We start from the raw sequence: 3,813 nt of genomic DNA on the forward strand, positions 1-3,813 counted from the left end.
AGATGACAGTGCTGGCGTCGGTGTAACACGCGTGTGATTTGAGAACATACGACCTGGACATTCTGAATGACTGTCAGCTGACGGCCGGTGGTACAAAGCGCGGTCGCGTGTGTGTGTGTGTGCGCGACAGATGCGGTTGTGAGTGTGTGAGCGAGTGCATTTGTCATGGTAAGGTCATGGCGCGCGCTGGCGCTGCTGGCGGCGCTGGTGGCGCTGGCGGGCCCGGGGCGGGGCGAGCGGGAGGCGCTCTATCACAACCAGTTCGCGGTGCACGTGCCGGCCGGGCCCGAGCACGTGGATGACATCGCAAGAAGACACGGATACGTCAATCATGGACAGGTGAGTGGATTACTCCTGATGAATTTTTTTTTAGGTCCTGAAATTGCGTATAAAGTATTATTACAAAAAAAATGTTGCGATACCCATATGCAATGTTTCTTAAAGGCTTTTTTGCGTGTAAGAGGTTAGGCTATGTGGAAAGGTCTTTTATCAATAAATATAAAGTACAAACAAGACAAAGATCCGTACATACAATCAATAAAAATTCCCATTATAATGTTTAGAATACCTAATTTTAAACACAATAGGTAACAAAAGCAATGGACATTGTGGCACATGTTCGATAAACGAAGAATAATGGTGGTGCTAATGTTGAAGCACTGTTACATAAACCGTCCATCCCACGCACATACGTCAACTCCTGGCCAAGTTCCAAAGTTGGCGAGCTGATGTACCTCTTTGTGATTGCGCGCCGCCCGAGTAATGGTCCATTCTAACACCCCCGACTCGGGGCAGTGCACTCTTGTTTCAACTTGTTATTTTACTTCTTATTATAAATACAGAAGTTTGAATGTTGAATGTTTGTTAGAACTTAGAAGTAAATACAGAGACCGCTAAATAGATTTGGATGAAATTCGACCTACATATAGATAGGTCTCTAGATAGACTCTACAGTCTACAGGCTAACTACTTATTGCGGAAAATTGAGTTGGTGGTACTTTTATTTCGAGACAGGACGTTTATGTGAGCGGAGACAATGGCACCACATAATTTTATATAAATTTAAAAAACATTGATTTCATAGACACGCGGACTCGTGATTGCATCTTCATTCAATCTTATATCGTGGGAACGAAGAAGTAAGTAGGGTTTTCGTTTACAATTTGTTTGTAATATTTGCAGTTCACTTTGTTAAAGTGCAAGATTCGAATAAGCGACCGTCATTTTACGGTTGTCTTCGCTAAATTGTTTGTGAAGATATATTTAATATATTTTATTGATATCAACAATTGATATGTTTATAACTTTTGTAAATTATTACTACTCTTATTAGGTATAATTGCTCCGAACACGGCACGGCCACGTCACGTATATGTTTATAAACACCAAAGTTTATGATAAATATTGTACTTTATAAATATTCATTGCACGCTAGTTTGTCCAATATCGACGATTGAATACTTCGTTACGATTTGAATATTAATTCGATTTTCCATCGAATAATTCATGTAATCAAAAATGTTTCATTTATTTTTATAGAGTTAGTGTATGGTTTTTATCTTGAAACGGAAAAGTGTACAAGGATATGAGAATGAGTTGATTTCATTTCAATAATTATTAATAATTTTATGACCTATTTGTATTAAGAAATCATATCGAAAAAACTATTATGTTCAAAAGCACTAAACACAAAACAAACTACTGTAAGCGAGTAGTTATAGCAAAACCATGACGCCGAGTAAACCACCGCTAGGTAAGACTGAGGGCACAAAAGCCATTAATCACGGGAGAAAAACTTAATTGGACGGCCGTCGGACAGACAGACAGTCACGCGACGAGGTTTGATATTGTTACCGGAGTGGTCGGAAACGCCGCTTGTCGGCTGGCATCGTCTTGTAACAACTAAGGACTAGATACGAGATAACGTGGAATTGTTAGTTTAACTGTTACAATTTAAATAGGCCGATAGTCGCGTATTTTCTTTGTTGTGTCGTAAGGTTTGTGACTATGTTATATAAATTTGATGTAACATTATTTTATAGTGCTGTACAACTTATTGGGCAGCGCCGATAAGAATTTACTTTAAACGAGGTGAACATTGTGTATCTACTAGTGTTTTTTGAACGGAACAATACTAATTTAAATTCCCGATTTAGGAATAAGGTCCAATCAGTTTTGTAGGTTACTTATTTACGCAACCAATAAGTTAATTAATGCTACAATTAAGTTTCTAAGGTAAAGATTTCTTATGTTTACTCGAATTTTAGACTTTGAATAAAACAATTTTTAATTTTTCTCCCGATATTTTGAAGGCTTTGCAGTGTTCATGATCACGAGGGCGACTGAGGTGTTGATCGTCCGATAAGTGAAAGTAAAAATATTTACCTACATATGACAATTATACAATTTTGTGTGCCTTTTCAATACCTCGATTTCATAGAACATCCATAAAAGAATCTAAAACAAAACAGCATCAACACCTAATAATTCTCATAATTCCCACGACATTCAGCAATAATCCCGATGTTTATTAGCTGCATATTGTAGGAAAAAATAAATATAAACGTCATTTTCTCGTTGGTTTCCTTCCTCGTGTCGCATTTGTGTTGTCGGCGCTTTGATAAACGATCCCGATCTGTAATGGACCTTAGAGATTCCTGTCTGCCGTACAAAGGATGCTTAAGGACCGTCTCAGATCTGAATGATGCATGATGTAGTTGTGATTGTAGAGATTCCATTGAAAGCGTGCTTTATATATTTATCACAATATTACTGTTTTATACAGAATTATATATAAATTATAGGTTATCGTTGGCAGTCTTATTACTATATTATGATCCCGTTCCACTTGTAGATGATGCGAGAGTGATTGCCATGGCTTTTAGTACACCGTACAGATTTATTGACATAATTCTGAAGATTGTCTCGATTGTCCTTCATTACGTCATGGGATGGAATATACAAGACGGAAAATGAGTGCATCAGTTGCGCGTCCGTCTTCAGCTTGGTGGATAAAAGGTGTGAGTGTGTATGTGTGCGTACGCGCGTGTGTGTGAGTGTGTCTGGTAATTGTCGGGATATAAAATCGATGTTAAATCTACTATTGAATATAATGTTAAAGTCACTTTGCTAGATTGTATAAAAAGGTAACAGAAATTCAGTATAACCAGCGTTTCTTTCGTTCGCGTAATCTATTAAAGCTGTTCTAGTATTCATTTCTTACTGTTTCCAGTATAGATTTTACGACGCTACAAACACAATTTATGGTTCAATTCGAGTAACGTTTCACGTTTGGTGCAAATTTATTTAAACAATCTGCATTGTGATCGATATCTTTAGTGTAAGTGGAGAAGTGGAGTATTTTAGTTTTTGTTTTATAACCCGATTCCTGCCAGCTTCTCTTTGTAATATATTATGTACGCAAAGTATTAATTAGTTATTTATTATAAATATAATTTATTTTATAATATTTATTTTTATTATTTAAAGCATCATGGGCTAAACTCTAATGATTGTCGGCTTCCCTTTGGAAAATTTCACACTTTGCCACTAGTAGTTAGGTATTTATGGCGAGACGACTGACACAATAGGGCCGGCAGGGACTGGACGCATAAAGCAGCTGACCGTGCTCTGTGGCGTACCTTGACAAAGGCCAATGCTCAGCAGTGGACTGCAATAGACTAATGATGATGATGTATGTATTTGAATGATTTACAAAAAAAAATAAGCTTTACCTAAAAACGAATCCAAGGCCACATCGATTTACAGCCTAGGCCGTTTCACCCTAAATCACATTTGATGTATTTTTCATAT

The sequence above is a fragment of the Manduca sexta genome, chromosome 8 (assembly GCF_014839805.1).
Source record: "Manduca sexta isolate Smith_Timp_Sample1 chromosome 8, JHU_Msex_v1.0, whole genome shotgun sequence".
In the NCBI taxonomy this organism is placed as follows: Eukaryota; Metazoa; Arthropoda; class Insecta; order Lepidoptera; family Sphingidae; genus Manduca; species Manduca sexta.